Below are 18,807 nucleotides of genomic sequence, written 5' to 3'. Positions count from 1 at the left end.
TGTATTTTTACCTGGAGTTTTTCCTTATTGTAGGCTACTACTTTCACCACTTTTAGTCTTGAAATCTTTGGATGTTAACTACCTTACTCACTCTGTTTACCACATTGCCTCATGTGAATCCTTAAAGAGATGGGTGGGGTTTAAGAGGGTGTAAACAGTGATGAATGGGTGTAGACAAAGAGCTGTCCTGTAGGTGTACCAAAATATTCAAGGGCCATTTTCTCAAAAGTTGGGTTACAAGTTTATCAACTTTCAAAGCAGAATTACTTTCCAAGTCTTCCTCAACTGCACAATATATCATTTTGTAGCTCTGAGTCTCTACTTTTATAAAAATGTTGCTACAAAAGACCAAATTGAGGCGGTGGGTCAAATATGTGATTATTTAAAATTACTGGGGAAAAAATGAAGATGTCTTTAATGCAGATGTGTGTTTCTCAGACAAAGGACTTGACTTGGCCATGGGAAATTATGTTCTATGTTGACAGGTGTGTAGAGGACAGCAGGTAGCTTAGTGGTTAAGCGCATTGGGCCAGTAACGGAAATGTTGCTGGTTTGAATCCCTGAGTTAACAAGGTGAAAATCTATTGATGTGCCCTTGAGCAAAGCTCTTAACTGTAATTGCTAAATTAAATGAATGTAGAGGGTGACTCTGCTCTCTGTGTAGAGTGCATCACAGCTGTGGGTGTGGTGATGAGGCCGGCCAGGAAGTGCTCAAACTCAACACGGCCATACCTGAGGGGCGGAAAAAGAGCCTTGATGCTGTATCAACACAACAGCCCAATGTTGCGAGACATTATGTCAGAGGTAGACTTACTCATGTTATCTACATTGGAGCTGATTATGCATATCACCCTGCACTAAGTGGTCTTCCTACTATGGCACACCGCCTCAGTGCTGACAGGACAGTGTAACTCTGGTTTATAGGCTCATGATTACTGCTTACAGTAGCTGTAGGATAAACAGATGTATTCGGTGCAATTAGGGGAACATAAATTAAATTACTGACATTGTGTTTTCCAGTGCCCATAAGATCATGTACATTTGATGCAGCATTATGACAACTCATTGTCACAATGGTAGGGATTAACTGAGCTGACCCGGTTATTTTTGGAAAGATAATACCAGATTCGATTCGGATTCGAGGTGGACCAGATCCAACCCAAAATATGTCCAGGATGAGGGAGAATCAAAGAAAAAAAATATATTTTTAATTTTTTTACCTTTATTTTACTAGGCAAGTCAGTTAAGAACAAATTCTTATTTTCAATGACGGCCTAGGAACAGTGGCTTAACTGCCTGTTCAGGGGCAGAACGACAGATTTTGTACCTTGTCAGCTCGGGGATTTGAACTTGCAACCTTCCGGTTACTAGTCCAACGCTCTAACCTCTAACCATATTACAGGGGCTGAGTCACTGGCTTACTAGGGCTCTTTCATACCGTCCCTAGGAGGGGTGCGTCACTTGAGTGGGTTGATTCACTGATGTGATCTTCCTGTCTGGGTTGGCGCCCCCCTTGGGTTGTGCTGTGGCGGAGATCTTTGTGGGCTATACTCGGCCTTGTCTCAGGATGGTAAGTTGGTGTTTGAAGATATCCCTCTAGTGGTGTGGGGGCTGTGCTTTGGCAAAGTGGGTTGGGTTATATCCTTCCTGTTTGGCCCTGTCCGGGGGTGTCATCGGATGGGGCCACAGTGTCTCCTGACCCCTCCTGTCTCAACCTCCAGTATTTATGCTGCAGTAGTTTGTGTCGGGGGGCTAGGGTCAGTTTGTTATATCTGGAGTACTTCTCTCTCTATAATTCTCTCTTTCTTTCTTTCTCTCTCTCGGAGGACCTGAGCCCTAGGACCTTGCCTCAGGACTACCTGACATGATGACTCCTTGCTGTCCGCAGTCCACCTGGCCGTGCTGCTGCTCCAGTTTCAACTGTTCTGCCTGTGATTATTATTATTTGACCATGCTGGTCATTTATGAACATTTGAACATCTTGGCCATGTTCTGTTATAATCTCTACCCGGCACAGCCAGAAGAGTACTGGCCACCCCACATAGCCTGGTTCCTCTCTAGGTTTCTTCCTAGGTTTTGGCCTTTCTAGGGAGTTTTTCCTAGCCACCGTGCTTTTACACCTGCATTGCTTGCTGTTTGTGGTTTTAGGCTGGGTTTCTGTACAGCACTTTGAGATATCAGCTGATGTACGAAGGGCTATATAAATAAATTTGATTTGATCGTGGTGAGTGTACATTTTCTGTTTATTATAAATGTCGCCAACAAAACAAGAAACATAAATGAACGTGAAGCTTACTAGGGCTACACAGGCCACTATAACAAAGACAACTACCCACAACTAAGGTGAAAAAACAGGCTGCCTAAGTATGATTCCCAATCAGAGACAACGATAGACAGCTGTCCCTGACTAAGAACCATATCCGGCCAAAACAGAAAACATAGAAATAAAGAAACTAGCATGCCCACCATAGTCACACCGGGCGTGACAGTCCCCCCCCCCCCCCCAAAGGTGCGAACTCCGGGCGCAAAACCTGACTCTATAGGGGAGGGTCCGGGTGGGCATCTACTTCGGTGGAGGCTCCGGTGCGGGATGCAGACCTCGCTCCACCTCTGGCTCCCCCCACTTTGGTGGCGCCTCTGGACTGGAGACCCTCGCCGCAGGCCCCGGACTGGGGGCCCTCGCCGCAGGCCCTGGACTGGGGGCCGTCGCCGGAGGCCCCGGGCTGGAGGCCTTCGCTGGAGGCTTCGTGCCACGGATCATCACTGGAGTGAGACATACAGGAGGCCTGGTTCTGGGAGCAGGCACAGGCACAGGACTCACCAGGCTGGGAAGACATACAGGAGGCCTGGTTCTGGGAGCAGGCACAGGACTCACCAGGCTGGGGAGACATACTGGAGGCTTGGATCTTGGAGTAGGCACCAGATACACTGGGCCGTGGAGGCGCAGTGGAGTTCTCGAGCGTAGAGCCTGCACAACTTGTCCTGGCTGCATGGTTACCTTCGCCCGGCAAATGCGGGGCGCTGGCACAGGACGCACTGGGCTGTGGAGACGCGCCGGAGACACAGTGCGCAGAGACGGCGCAGGATATCCTGGGCCGAAGAGACGCACCAGAGGCCAGATGCGCTGAGCCGGCACCATCTGTCCTGGCTGGATGCCCACTCTAGCCCGGCAAATGCGGGGAGCTGGAATGTAGCGCACTGGGCTGTGAACGCGCACTGGAGACACCATGTGCTCCACCGCATAACACGGTGCCTGACCAGTGCCACGCTCCCTACGGTAAGCACGAGGAGTTGGCTCAGGTCTGAATCCTGACTGCCACACTCCCCATGTGTCCCCCCCCAAAAAAATTGTTTGGAGTGGCCTCCCGGTCTTGCCTGGTTGCTGTGACTCCTGGTATTGCCGCCGTTCCCCCCTTGCTGTTTCCACCTGTTTCCATGGTAGGGTCTTGTCCCCTGCCATAACCTCCTCCCATGTCCATGAGGTCATCCACTCCCGGGCCCAGGATCCCTGCTCCTCTTGGCCACACTGTTTGGTCCTTTGGTGGTGGGTAGTTCTGTCACGACCGTCGTCATTGTGGAAATGACCGGACCAAGGTGCAGCGTGGTGAGCGTACATTTTCTCTTTATTATAAATGTCTCCAACAAAACAAGAAATAACATAAACGACCGTGGCGCTTACTAGGGCTATACAGGCTACTAACAAAGACAACTACCCACAACTAAGGTGGAAAAACAGGCTACCTAAGTATGATTCCCAATCAGAGACAACAATAGACAGCTGTACCTGATTGAGAACCATACCCAGCCGAAACAGAAAACATAGAAATAAAGAAACTAGAATGCCCACCCTAGTTTGATTCCCACGGGTGTCACACCCTGGCCATAGAGAGGCTTTTATTCTCTATTTTGGTTAGGCCAGGGTGTGACACCCGTGGGAATCAAACCCACTACCCTGCGCCATGCTCTACCAACTGAGCCACACAGAACCATTTTTTTGCTACACTGTTAATAGTTATGTATAGACAAGTCTGATGAAATGACAGTAGTTACTGTATTTGAACAATCTTATCATCAACACTCTCCTTTCCATAGGCCTAAGTAGGCTAAGCACCGCGCCACGGTGTGAAATAGAAACATATTGCTGAACAGTGCTTGACTTGGGCAGAAGCACACTGGAGCTGAGTACCGGCACCTAAAATCTGGTACCGATTGAACTCCTGTTCCTGCTAAAAAGTATTGTGGAGCTTCTGCACCTAAATATAAACAGTACTGGCACCCAAAATGAGTACCGGAACCTACAGTACCAGTGAAAAGTTTGGACACACTGACGAATTCAACATGTTTGAATAATAGTGAAGATAATAGTGAAGACATGAAAACCATGAAATACATATGGAATTATTTAGTAACCAAAAAAGTGTTAAACAAATCCAATTGTATTTTAGATTTGAGATTCAAAGTAGCGGTTTAAGGCACTGACCAAACCAAAATAGAGACATACAAAGCTCTCTAAGGTCAGGGTGTGATGTTTTTGACTGAACCAACACTGGATAGGGTAAAACCTTTGTGGTTGCTTGAACAGAGGATTGCCCTTTTAAAGCCTGCAGGTATAATGTGTTATAACATGTTATAAGCACTATAAGCCTTTATAATGTCTAATAATCTGCAGGTTACTGTTGCAGTTCATCATATTTCCTACACTGAAATAATCAACTCTTGATTCTTTACCAGTGGTTCTGTGTCTCTACAGCATTCCGTTCTCCCACTGCTTCAAACTCATTCATTATTTAAAAGGGGAGTGCAGACAAACACAACAGGGCTGATTATTCAATTCTATAAATATTCGCAAAGCAACAATTGTCCATTTCAGTGGGGATTTCATTAGGCATCCACAAATTAGAAACTAGTAGAGAGGCGAGTATGGGAGAAAAATAGATAGACAGAGAGTGGGAGAAAGACAGCGAGAGAAAAAGAGGGGTAAGGGAGAAAGACACAGAGAGGGGTAAAGGAGAAGGACACAGAGAGGGGTAAAGGAGAAGGACACAGAGAGGGGTAAAGGAGAAGAACACAGAGGGGTAAAGGAGAAGGACACAGAGAGGGGTAAAGGAGAAGGACACAGAGAGGGGTAAAGGAGAAGGACACAGAGGGGTAAAGGAGAAGGACACAGAGAGGGGTAAGGGAGAAGGACACAGAGAGGGGTAAAGGAGAAGGACACAGAGAGGGGTAAGGGAGAAGGACACAGAGGGGTAAAGGAGAAGGACACAGAGAGTGGTAAAGGAGAAGGACACAGAGAGGGGTAAGGGAGAAGGACACAGAGGGGTAAAGGAGAAGGACACAGAGAGGGGTAAAGGAGAAGGACACAGAGAGGGGTAAAGGAGATGGACACAGAGGGGTAAAGGAGAAGGACACAGAGAGGGGTAAAGGAGAAGGACACAGAGAGGGGTAAAGGAGAGGGACACAGAGAGGGGTAAAGGAGAAGGACACAGAGAGGGGTAAAGGAGAAGGACACAGAGAGGGGTAAAGGAGAAGGACACAGAGAGGGGTAAGGAGAAGGACACAGAGGGGTAAAGGAGAAGGACACAGAGGGGTAAGGAGAAGGACACAGAGGGGTAAAGGAGAAGGACACAGAGAGGGGTAAAGGAGAAGGACACAGAGAGGGGTAAAGGAGAAGGACACAGAGAGGGGTAAAGGAGAAGGACACAGAGGGGTAAAGGAGAAGGACACAGAGGGGTAAAGGAGAAGGACACAGAGAGGGGTAAAGGAGAAGGACACAGAGGGTAAAGGAGAAGGACACAGAGGGGTAAAGGAGAAGGACATAGAGGGGTAAAGGAGAAGGACACAGAGAGGGGTAAAGGAGAAGGACACAGAGGGGTAAAGGAGAAGGACACAGAGGGGTAAAGGAGAAGGACACAGAGAGGGGTAAAGGAGATGGACACAGAGGGGTAAAGGAGAAGGACACAGAGAGGGGTAAAGGAGAAGGACACAGAGAGGGGTAAAGGAGAAGGACACAGAGAGGGGTAAAGGAGAAGGACACAGAGAGGGGTAAGGGAGAAGGACACAGAGGAGTAAAGGAGAAGGACACAGAGAGGGGTAAAGGAGAAGGACACAGAGAGGGGTAAGGGAGAAGGACACAGAGGGGTAAAGGAGAAGGACACAGAGAGGGGTAAAGGAGAAGGACACAGAGAGGTGTAAAGGAGAAGGACACAGAGAGGGGTAAAGGAGAAGGACACAGAGAGGGGTAAAGGAGAAGGACACAGAGAGGGGTAAAGGAGAAGGACACAGAGAGGGGTAAAGGAGAAAGACACAGAGAGGGGTAAAGGAGAAGGACACAGAGAGGGGTAAAGGAGAAAGACACAGAGAGGGGTAAAGGAGAAGGACACAGAGGGGTAAAGGAGAAGGACACAGAGAGGGGTAAAGGAGAAGGACACAGAGAGGGGTAAGGGAGAAAGACACAGAGAGGGGTAAAGGAGAAGGACACAGAGAGGGGTAAAGGAGTAGGACACAGAGAGGGGTAAAGGAGAAGGACACAGAGAGGGGTAAAGGAGAAGGACACAGAGAGGGGTAAAGGAGAAGGACACAGAGAGGGGTAAAGGAGAAGGACACAGAGAGGGGTAAAGGAGAAGGACACAGAGAGGGGTAAAGGAGAAGGACACAGAGAGGGGTAAAGGAGAAAGACACAGAGAGGGGTAAAGGAGAAGGACACAGAGAGGGGTAAGGGAGAAAGGTGGAGAGATGAGTAATAAAGGCATCAGCATGCTGGCTAGCGACTAGCCGAACTCGTCTAGGTGAAGTGAACGAGTGTGCTCGCATACTCCCTTAAAATACATTCGCTTGAAATACTAGAAAAAAGCTGCAATAGAACTGTTTGTTCATCGTGAGACACCATTGCCTCAAAATAGTCTGAATTAATCTAAGATAACTCCAGAAATCTGTCATTAATTTTGACATTTTTGCCAAGGAGATCTTAGTCGGCAATTTTACATCTAACTAAGATATTTGGTGCAGTATTTCTCAAGTGAAAAAATGTGCATGAAAATGATTAATCTCTCGTTGAATGACAACAAACACTTAATTGAAGAATCCCTACTGTTGACCTATAACCAACGAAGGGGCTGACCTCAGCTACCGACTTCAGCTTGTGCACAAACAGCGGGAAAAAACTATGCCAAAGACCAAAACGAACAAAAGTTCATCATAATATATGCCCGAACTGTTACAAACTTTTTTAGATGGAATGCAGGTGGACTTAAGATAGAAAGATGGAGGGAGACAGATAAAGGGAGAAAGAGGCAGAGAGAATAACAGAGAAACAGATAGAGGGAGAATGACAGAAAGAGGGAGAACGACAGAAAGGGAGAACGACAGTAAGGGAGAAACATGAACAGACAGAGAGAGGGGTAATGGAGAAACATGAACAGACAGAGAGGGGTAAGGGAGAAACATGAACAGACAGAGAGAGAGAGGGGTAATGGAGAAACATGAACAGAGAGAGAGAGGGGTAAGGGAGAAACATGAACAGACAGAGAGAGAGAGGGGTAAGGGAGAAACATGAACAGACAGAGAGAGAGAGGGGTAAGGGAGAAACATGAACAGACAGAGAGAGAGAGAGGGGTAATGGAGAAACATGAACAGACAGAGAGAGAGAGGGGTAAGGGAGAAACATGAACAGACAGAGAGGGGTAAGGGAGAAACATGAACAGACAGAGAGAGAGAGGGGTAAGGGAGAAACATGAACAGACAGAGAGAGAGAGGGGTAAGGGAGAAACATGAACAGACAGAGAGAGAGAGGGGTAATGGAGAAACATGAACAGACAGAGAGAGGGGTAAGGGAGAAACATGAACAGACAGAGAGAGGGGTAAGGGAGAAACATGAACAGACAGAGAGAGAGAGGGGTAAGGGAGAAACATGAACAGACAGAGAGATAGAGGGGTAAGGGAGAAACATGAACAGACAGAGAGAGAGGGGGGTAAGGGAGAAACATGAACAGACAGAGAGAGGGGTAAGGGAGAAACATGAACAGACAGAGAGAGGGGTAAGGGAGAAACATGAACAGACAGAGAGAGGGGTAAGGGAGAAACATGAACAGACAGAGAGATAGAGGGGTAAGGGAGAAACATGAACAGACAGAGAGAGAGGGGTAAGGGAGAAACATGAACAGACAGAGAGAGAGAGGGGTAAGGCATAAACATGAACAGACAGAGAGAGAGGGGGGTAAGGGAGAAACATGAACAGACAGAGAGAGAGAGGGGTAAGGGAGAAACATGAACAGACAGAGACGGGTAAGGGAGAAACATGAACAGACAGAGAGAGAGGGGTAAGGGAGAAACATGAACAGACAGAGAGAGAGGGGTAAGGGAGAAACATGAACAGACAGAGAGAGAGAGGGGTAAGGGAGAAACATGAACAGACAGAGAGAGAGGGGTAAGGGAGAAACATGAACAGACAGAGAGAGAGGGGTAAGGGAGAAACATGAACAGACAGAGAGAGAGGGGTAAGGGAGAAACATGAACAGACAGAGAGAGAGGGGGGTAAGGGAGAAACATGAACAGACAGAGAGATAGAGGGGTAAGGGAGAAACATGAACAGACAGAGAGAGAGGGGTAAGGGAGAAACATGAACAGACAGAGAGAGAGGGGTAAGGGAGAAACATGAACAGACAGAGAGAGAGGGGGGTAAGGGAGAAACATGAACAGACAGAGAGATAGAGGGGTAAGGGAGAAACATGAACAGACAGAGAGAGAGGGGTAAGGGAGAAACATGAACAGACAGAGAGAGAGGGGTAAGGGAGAAACATGAACAGACAGAGAGGGGTAAGGGAGAAACATGAACAGACAGAGAGAGAGGGGGGTAAGGGAGAAACATGAACAGACAGAGAGATAGAGGGGTAAGGGAGAAACATGAACAGACAGAGAGAGAGGGGTAAGGGAGAAACATGAACAGACAGAGAGAGAGGGGTAAGGGAGAAACATGAACAGACAGAGAGAGAGGGGGGGTAAGGGAGAAACATGAACAGACAGAGAGATAGAGGGGTAAGGGAGAAACATGAACAGACAGAGAGAGAGGGGTAAGGGAGAAACATGAACAGACAGAGAGAGAGGGGTAAGGGAGAAACATGAACAGACAGAGAGGGGTAAGGGAGAAACATGAACAGACAGAGAGAGAGGGGTAAGGGAGAAACATGAACAGACAGAGAGATAGAGGGGTAAGGGAGAAACATGAACAGACAGAGAGAGAGGGGTAAGGGAGAAACATGAACAGACAGAGAGAGGGGTAAGGGAGAAACATGAACAGACAGAGAGAGGGGTAAGGGAGAAACATGAACAGACAGAGAGATAGAGGGGTAAGGGAGAAACATGAACAGACAGAGAGAGAGGGGTAAGGGAGAAACATGAACAGACAGAGAGGGGTAAGGGAGAAACATGAACAGACAGAGAGAGAGAGAGAGGGGTAAGGGAGAAACATGAACAGACAGAGAGAGAGAGAGGGGTAAGGGAGAAACATGAACAGACAGAGAGAGAGAGGGGTAAGGGAGAAACATGAACAGACAGAGAGAGAGAGGGGTAAGGGAGAAACATGAACAGACAGAGAGGGGTAAGGGAGAAACATGAACAGACAGAGAGAGAGAGGGGTAAGGGAGAAACATGAACAGACAGAGAGAGAGAGGGGTAAGGGAGAAACATGAACAGACAGAGAGAGAGAGGGGTAATGGAGAAACATGAACAGACAGAGAGAGGGGTAAGGGAGAAACATGAACAGACAGAGAGAGGGGTAAGGGAGAAACATGAACAGACAGAGAGAGAGAGGGGTAATGGAGAAACATGAACAAACAGAGAGAGGGGTAAGGGAGAAACATGAACAGACAGAGAGAGAGAGGGTAAGGGAGAAACATGAACAGACAGAGAGAGAGAGGGGTAAGGGAGAAACATGAACAGACAGAGAGAGAGAGGGGTAATGGAGAAACATGAACAGACAGAGAGAGGGGTAAGGGAGAAACATGAACAGACAGAGACGGGGGTAAGGGAGAAACATGAACAGACAGAGAGAGAGGGGTAATGGAGAAACATGAACAGACAGAGAGAGAGGGGTAAGGGAGAAACATGAACAGACAGAGAGAGAGAGGGGTAAGGGAGAAACATGAACAGACAGAGAGAGAGGGGTAAGGGAGAAACATGAACAGACAGAGAGAGAGGGGTAAGGGAGAAACATGAACAGACAGAGAGGGGTAAGGGAGAAACATGAACAGACAGAGAGAGAGGGGTAAGGGAGAAACATGAACAGACAGAGAGAGAGAGAGGGGTAAGGGAGAAACATGAACAGACAGAGAGAGAAAGAGGGGTAAGGGAGAAATCAAATCAAATGTATTTGTCACATACACATGGTTAGCAGATGTTAATGCGAGTGTAGCGAAATGCTTGTGCTTCTAGTTCCGACAATGCAGTAATAACCAATGACTAAACTAACCTAACAATTCCAAAACTACTACCTTATACACACACAAGTGTAAAGGGATAAAGAATATGTCAAAATAAAGATATATGAATGAGTGATGGTACAGAACGGCATGAACAGACAGAGAGAGAGGGGTAGAAAACAAAGGAATTTCTAAAGTTAGCCATCCCAGGAAACTGGGTGTGGTATCTCGTATGTCTAAAGGTTGGAAATAAGTTAGGTAGAGTGGGACTTTAGAAATGAAAACAACGCAATGTATCAACCTACATATCAACATATCACAGTATTTATCAAATGTTTTGACTGCCTGGCAGTGTTTGACAGTATTCTATGTTTCTGAATAATACAAGCTATAAATATGTTTTATGACTAGTTCATAACCCTAGGATGGCAACAGATTCATTCTAATTGGTTTAATGGTCTTTCTCCTTTCTGATTGTTTTATACTCAAACAAACTATGACAAAACCGGTATACCTTGAAATATGATATATCACCCAGCCCTAACTACACGTTACCAGTTTATTGAACAATGATTGATATCTATGCTGTTGACAAAGTAAACAAACACTGACTATGCAATCTAGGGGAGCAGTGTTATGCACAACCAAACAGGGTCACTGGTTGGTTTGGCTCCAGTATTGAAAAAGTCCTGTTATATCGTCCCAATACTGTCCTCTCTCTCTAGGCCTCTTTGCCTTTATCCATCGCTCTCTGTCTCCCTCTGGGCACCATGTGGTGGTTCTTCATTAATTCATCGCCCCTTCAGCCTCCCAGCCGTCCTCCATTTTCCCTCTTAAAAATGACCCCACATCCCTCCCCCCTCTTCCCCTCACCCATGCTCTGCCATCATCTCTCCCATGTCTCATAGTCTATCCTCCATGTATGGCTGTGCATGGAAGGGAGGGGACCAGTTTCCCACAACAGGAAAATAATCCTGCAGCAACAGGAAATTGTAATTATTGTGTGGATTATAATTAATAACACAACATTCAAAAACAAGCACATGTATGTACATGTACATAGAACATGTACATAGAACATGTTTTCCCAACACCCAAACAAACACACCAGTGTCTTCCATTTCAATTTCCATGAAAAAAACACCACAGACACAGACACTCTAATCCTTACATAATCCACTCCTGCTGCCAAACACCAAACTCTGTTCATATCAACTCTTGCTCACACACACACACACACAATATACACTGCTCAAAAAAATGAAGGGAACACTAAAATAACACATCCTAGATCTGAGTGAATGAAATATTCTTATTAAATACTTTTTTCTTTACATAGTTGAATGTGCTGACAACAAAATCACACATTATCAATGGAAATCAAATTTATCAACCCATGGAGGTCTGGATTTGGAGTCACACTCAAAATTAAAGTGGAAAACCACACTCCAGGCTGATCCAACTTAGATGTAATGTCCTTAAAACAAGTCAAAATGAGGCTCAGTAGTGTGTGTGGCCTCCACGTGCCTGTATGACCTCCCTACAACGCCTGGGCATGCTCCTGATTAGGTGGTGGATGGTCTCCTGAGGGATCTCCTCCCAGACTTGGACTAAAGCATCTTCCAACTCCTGGACAGTCTGTGGTGCAACGTGGCGTTGGTGGATGGAGTGAGACATGATGTCCCAGATGTGCTCAATTGGATTCAGGTCTGGGGAACGGGCGGGCCAGTCCATAGCATCAATGCCTTCCTCTTGCAGGAACTGCTGACACACTCCAGCCACATGAGGTCTAGTATTGTCTTGCATTAGGAGGAACCCAGGGCCAACCGCACCAGCATATGGTCTCACAAGGGGTCTGAGGATCTCATCTCGGTACCTAATGGCAGTCAGGCTACCTCTGGCAAGCACATGGAGGGCTGTGCGGCCCCCCAAAGAAATGCCACCCCACACCATGACTGACCCACCGCCAAACCGGTCATGCTGGAGGATGTTGCAGGCAGCAGAACGTTCTCCACAGCGTCTCCAGACTGTCACGTCTGTCACATGTGCTCAGTGTGAACCTGCTTTCATCTGTGAAGAGCACAGGGCGCCAGTAGCGAATTTGGCAATCTTGGTGTTCTCTGGCAAATGCCAAACGTCCTGCACGGTGTTGGGCTGTAAGCACAACCCCCACCTGTGGACGTCGGGCCCTCATACCACCCTCATGGAGTCTGTTTCTGATCGTTTGAGCAGACACATGCACATTTGTGGCCTGCTGGAGGTCATTTTGGCTCTGGCAGTGCTCCTTCTGCTCCTCCTTGCACAAAGGCGGAGGTAGCGGTCCTGCTGCTGGGTTGTTGCCCTCCTACGGCCTCCTCCACGTCTCCTGATGTACTGGCCTGTCTCCTGGTAGCGCCTCCATGCTCTGGACACTACGCTGACAGACACAGCAAACCTTCTTGCCACAGCTCGCATTGATGTGCCATCCTGGATGAGCTGCACTACCTGAGCCACTTGTGTGGGTTGTAGACTTCGTCCCATGCTACCACTAGAGTGAAAGCACCGCCAGCATTCAAAAGTGACCAAAACATCAGCCAGGAAGCATAGGAACTGAGAAGTGGTCTGTGGTTATCACCTGCAGAACCACTCCTTTATTGGGGGTGTCTCGCTAATTGCCTATAATTTCCACCTGTTGTCTATTCCATTTGCACAACAGCATGTGAAATTTATTGTCAATCAGTGTTGCTTCCTAAGTGAACAGTTTTATTTCACAGAAGTGTGATTGACTTGGAGTTACATTATGTTGTTTAAGTGTTCCCTTTTTTGAGCAATGTATAAATGTATGTACCTGTTTCTTTGTACATAAATGCTATTCACACAGCTCAAAATGTCATTTCTTCCAAAAACCGGATTTTAAGTAGGCTAGATTCTGGACTCACTATCAAGTCCCTGGTAATAACCCACTCATTCCCTTTATTCATCAACAGATTAGTTGACCAGTATAGATCAGGGTCGTCACTACCACAGCCACAAAGCCATAAACCCTGTTTAACTTCAACAATTTCTCTTCTTAAAATGTGATTTTAACACTAACCTTTACCACACTGCTAACATTATGCCTAACCTTAAATTAAGACCAAAAATCCAAGTTACGTTTTCATACATGTTTATGATACAGCCATTTTTTACTGTGGCTGTCGTAACGAGTGGAAAACCTAGATCTGTGCCCTCTTAGACATGAAAACAGTGACATCACGTGGTAAGAAATGAGTCCACAGCTGAATGGAGAAAAGACTCACAAATGAGGTTACAGGTCATCTGAGTTGTGTTCATTTAGGCACTAAACGGAAGAAAACTGACTGAAACAGCAAGGGGATTAGTTGGATCGGACCAATATGAAACACTTCATTTTGTTCACCATTGCAAACAGTTTTAATATATTTTCTTTTGCATGTCCTAGTGAACACGACCCAGAGAAAGAGATGTTTAGAATGGTGTCATCAAGGTTGTATTCATTATTACCAAACGGGAGAAAACAGACTGAAACAGGGAGGGACTATGTGAGCTTGTCCAATAAGAAACGCTTATTTTCATTTTCCATTGCAAAATGTTTTGCTACATTGTGCACTAATGAATATCACCCAAAAAGGTTTTGTGTGCTTTCTCATAGGAGTCAAACAGACACTACCTGTATTGAAAACTCCTCTGTCACTTGAACTCGATGACCTAAACCCCACTTACATAGAGAATGAGTAGAGAACTCGTTAAGGCTATTTTAATGAAAAAGGTGGTGTTCAAATGCTGGGAAAGTACTGATGCAACACAAGACAACTTCAACCAGTCTCTATAGTAAATCTTTTCAACGTGGAGATAAATTATGAAGTGATGGAGGGGTTTTCAACATAGATATAATATATGGATTAATCGCTGTGCTTTTCAACACAGGCACAGAACCAGTCGCGGTTCCAGACCATTTTAACTGGAGGGGCCAAGCTGGGGCCAGTTGTACTGTTAGAGAGGCCAGTTACATTAGACGTTATTGTTGTCATCGTTTTCTTCACTGCATTGCAGACATTAGCAGGCAAAATACCATGTTCATAATCATCATCGTTGCCACTGTCTAATAACGGATGTAAAAAAAGAACGATAGCAAAAATTTGTTATGTACATTTTTTTTCATACACCACATTTAGGGGGGCCACAAGGGGGTCAAATTGTTGTCACGGGGGCACTGGCCCCCCCTGCCCCCCAACCTCCCAGAACCACCACTGCACGGAACATTGATGGAGTAATCGCCTAGACCTGTAGGACTACTATTAGAAGAAAACATGTTTTGGCATTTATGGAATGGTGGGTTTCTTATGTAGTGGCCTTGTAGTGGATCAGCTTCAGTGTACAGTAGATGAGTGTGGAGGTTAGTGTTAAGACTTTTAGCTACTTCTCTAGTTGGTACAGTAGGTGAGTGTGGAGGTTAGTGTTAAGACTTTTAGCTACTTCTCTAGTTGGTACAGTAGGTGAGTGTGGAGGTTAGTGTTAAGACTTTTAGCTACAGTACTTCTCTAGTTGGTACAGTAGATGAGTGTGGAGGTTAGTGTTAAGACTTTTAGCTACTTCTCTAGTTGGTACAGTAGGTGAGTGTGAAGGTTCGTGTTAAGACTTTTAGCTACTTCTCTAGTTGGTACAGTAGATGAGTGTGGAGGTTAGTGTTAAGACTTTTAGCTACTTCTCCAGTTTGTACAGTAGGTGAGTGTGGAGGTTAGTGTTAAGACTTTTAGCTACTTCTCTAGTTGGTACAGTAGGTGAGTGTGGAGGTTAGTGTAAGGACTTTTAGCTACTTCTCTAGTTGGTACAGTAGGTGAGTGTGGAGGTTAGTGTTAAGACTTTTAGCTACAGTACTTCTCTAGTTGGTACAGTAGATGAGTGTGGAGGTTAGTGTTAAGACTTTTAGCTACCTCTCTAGTTGGTACAGTAGGTGAGTGTGAAGGTTCGTGTTAAGACTTTTAGCTACTTCTCTAGTTGGTACAGTAGATGAGTGTGGAGGTTAGTGTTAAGACTTTTAGCTACTTCTCCAGTTTGTACAGTAGGTGAGTGTGGAGGTTAGTGTTAAGACTTTTAGCTACTTCTCTAGTTGGTACAGTAGGTGAGTGTGGAGGTTAGTGTTAAGACTTTTAGCTACAGTACTTCTCTAGTTGGTACAGTAGATGAGTGTGGAGGTTAGTGTTAAGACTTTTAGCTACTTCTCTAGTTGGTACAGTAGGTGAGTGTGAAGGTTCGTGTTAAGACTTTTAGCTACTTCTCTAGTTGGTACAGTAGATGAGTGTGGAGGTTAGTGTTAAGACTTTTAGCTACTTCTCCAGTTTGTACAGTAGGTGAGTGTGGAGGTTAGTGTTAAGACTTTTAGCTACTTCTCTAGTTGGTACAGTAGGTGAGTGTGGAGGTTAGTGTTAAGACTTTTAGCTACTTCTCTAGTTGGTACAGTTGGTGAGTGTACATGGTTGTCAGACTGACTTGCAGATTTACCCAGTTTGTATGTGAGAGTGTGGATCATGGTCCAGGGCGTCCCAGGTACTGACAGCATCTTCCTCCACACCCTCCAGGGATGCACAGCGTCCGACTGGACCCCCTTCCTCCCCTCTGCCTGCCCCTCAACAGCTCATTGTACAGCATAGGGTCCCCCTCCACAATCAGCTCTGAATAATACTTAGTGTTGCTGGCCTTTTAATGTGGTCAAACTGCTTAAAAGGGGGTGCCTGGACACTATAGGGTACAAATATAACAACGTACAGGAAAAATTATTATTTGTTCCGATGTAGATGTGAGCGATAACACACTTTATAATACACTCATTCGTTGCAATCCCTCGTCGAATAAATCCATTGAATTGGTGAAATATCTACACTGAGTATACTAAACACCTGCTCCTTTCTATGACATAGACTGACCAGGTGGATCCAGGTGAAATCTATGATCCTTTATTGAGGTCACTTGTTAAATCCACTTCAATCAATGTAGATGAAGTGGAGGAGGCAGGTTAATTAAAGAATGATTTTTAAGCCTTGAGACAATTGTGACATGGATTGTGTAAGTGTGCCATTCAGAGGGTGAATGGGAAAAAAACATATTTAAGTGCCTTTGAACAGGGTACACCTGTTTGAGTCAAGAACTGCAACGCTGCTGGGCTTTTCATGCTCAACAGTTTCCCGTGTGTATCAAGAATGGTCCACCACCCAAAGGGCATCCAGCCAAACTTGACACAACTGTGGGAAGCAATGCTTTTTTATTTCATTATTATTATTATGCATGAATATGTTGGCTCACTGTTTGTTGTTGGCATTTCCTGCCCAAGTTTGCCCACTTTGCCAATAAAGTAATCATTGTAATAATTGGCAACATCAAATGGTTTTGTGATGAATAAGCCATCTGATGCGATGAAAGATGGAGTTGAATTTGTCCTTCTGTCCATAAAAGTTTTTTTTCCATCATTCATATATCATTGAGCTTGGCTTCATAATACAGTTTCTGTTTCTTTTTGTTGACTTTAGTCACATCATTTCTCAAATTGCAGTAAGTCAGCTAGTCAGATTTGCAGCCAGACTTATTAGCCACTCCTTTTGCTCCTTCTCTTTCAACCATACAGTTGTTCAAGTCCTCCTCAGTCCATGCGGCTTAAACAGTTCTAACAGTGAGTCTCTTAACAGGTGCAGCATCTGGATGCACCTTATTAATCACATCAGACCAACAAATATTTTTAACATCTTCCACATAAGTCGAAGCAAATTCTCGGCCCAGCTTTTGGAACTTTGGATTTCCTGGATATTGCCACTATATAGTGAATAGTAAATTCTAAATAAATCACAGACAGTGTCACCAGCAAAGCACCCCCACACCATCACACCTCCTCCTCCATGCTTCATGGTGGTAACCACACACGCAGAGATCATCAGTTCACCTCTGCATCTCACAAAGACACGGCGGTTGGAACCAAAAATCTCAAATTTCCACTGGTCATTTCCACTATGATGTCCATTGTTTGTGTTTCTTGGCCCAAGCAAGTCTTCTTATTATTGGTGTCCTTTGGTTGGTTTCTTTGCAGTAATTCAACCATGAAGGTCTGATTCACACAGTCTCCTCTAAACAGTTGATGTTGAGATGTGTCTGTTACTTGAACTCTGTGAAGCATTTATTTGGGCTGCAATTTCTGAGGCTGGTAACTCTAAATGAACTTATCCTCTGCAGCATTGGTAACTGGGCCTTCCTTTCCTGTGGAGAGCCAGTTTCATGAGAGCCAGTTTCATCATAGTGCTTGATGGTTTTTGCGACTGCACTTTCAAAGTTCTTGACATTTTCTGGATTGACTAACCTTCATGTCTTAAAGTAATGATGGATTGTCATTTCTCTTTTACCAAATAGGGTTATCTTCTGTATACCACCCATACCTTGTCACAACACAACTGATAGGCTCAAATGCATTAAGAAGGAAAGAAATTCCACAAATTAACATTTAACAAGGCACACCTGTTAATTGAAATGCATTTCCAGGTGACTACCTCATGAAGCTGGTTGAGAGAATGCCAAGAGTGTGCAATGCTGTAATCATGGCAAAGGGTGGCTACTTTGAAGAATCTCAAATATAAAATATATTTTGATTTGTTTTTGGTGACTAGATGATTCCATATGTGTTATTTCATAGTTTTGATATCTTCACTATTATTCTACAACATAGAAAATAGTTTTGAAAAAAGAAAGAAAACCCTTGAATGAGTAGGTGTGTACAAACTATGGACTGGTACTGTACATTTTACTTCGACACCTAAACTATGTTTCTCTCTATAAGAAAATATGTAATCTATTGGCCTGTAGTGTATTGCATTGGAACCAAGGGAGTGGGTGGTGTAAAAAGTGTCGCTGGGCATATAAAAGTGTCCACCGTGACATAACATCATATATATTATTATATATTATACAGACCGCACTGATAATTCCTTTCAATACTTTTACTGCGGAAAACAGAATAGTTTTTTTTCTCTATAAGACAATATGTATTCCATATACAGTTATTCCCATTGTGGCCAATGGAATGGGTTGAGTAAAAGGCCAGCAACACTGTATTATTCAGAGCCCTATGAAATGACACCATACATACAGTATATACATTCTACAGACCCTACTGAGTATTTCCTACAATACTTTTACTGAGACACCCAGAATAGTTTTTGCTTTTTTAAACCAATATGTATTCCATATGGTGATTCATATTGTGGCCATTTATTTGACCTTGGAACAAGTTTTAAAACCCAGCTTTAATGCAAATGTAACTTAAATATGAACAAATAGGAATCATTGTTAATGTTAAGACAATAATTGTTCATATATCATGAGTAAATACAGGTTATTGAAATGTTTCTACTATTACTTG

This window comes from Oncorhynchus kisutch, linkage group LG3 (assembly GCF_002021735.2).
Source record: "Oncorhynchus kisutch isolate 150728-3 linkage group LG3, Okis_V2, whole genome shotgun sequence".
In the NCBI taxonomy this organism is placed as follows: Eukaryota; Metazoa; Chordata; class Actinopteri; order Salmoniformes; family Salmonidae; genus Oncorhynchus; species Oncorhynchus kisutch.
Note: the sequence above shows the minus strand (reverse complement) of the source record.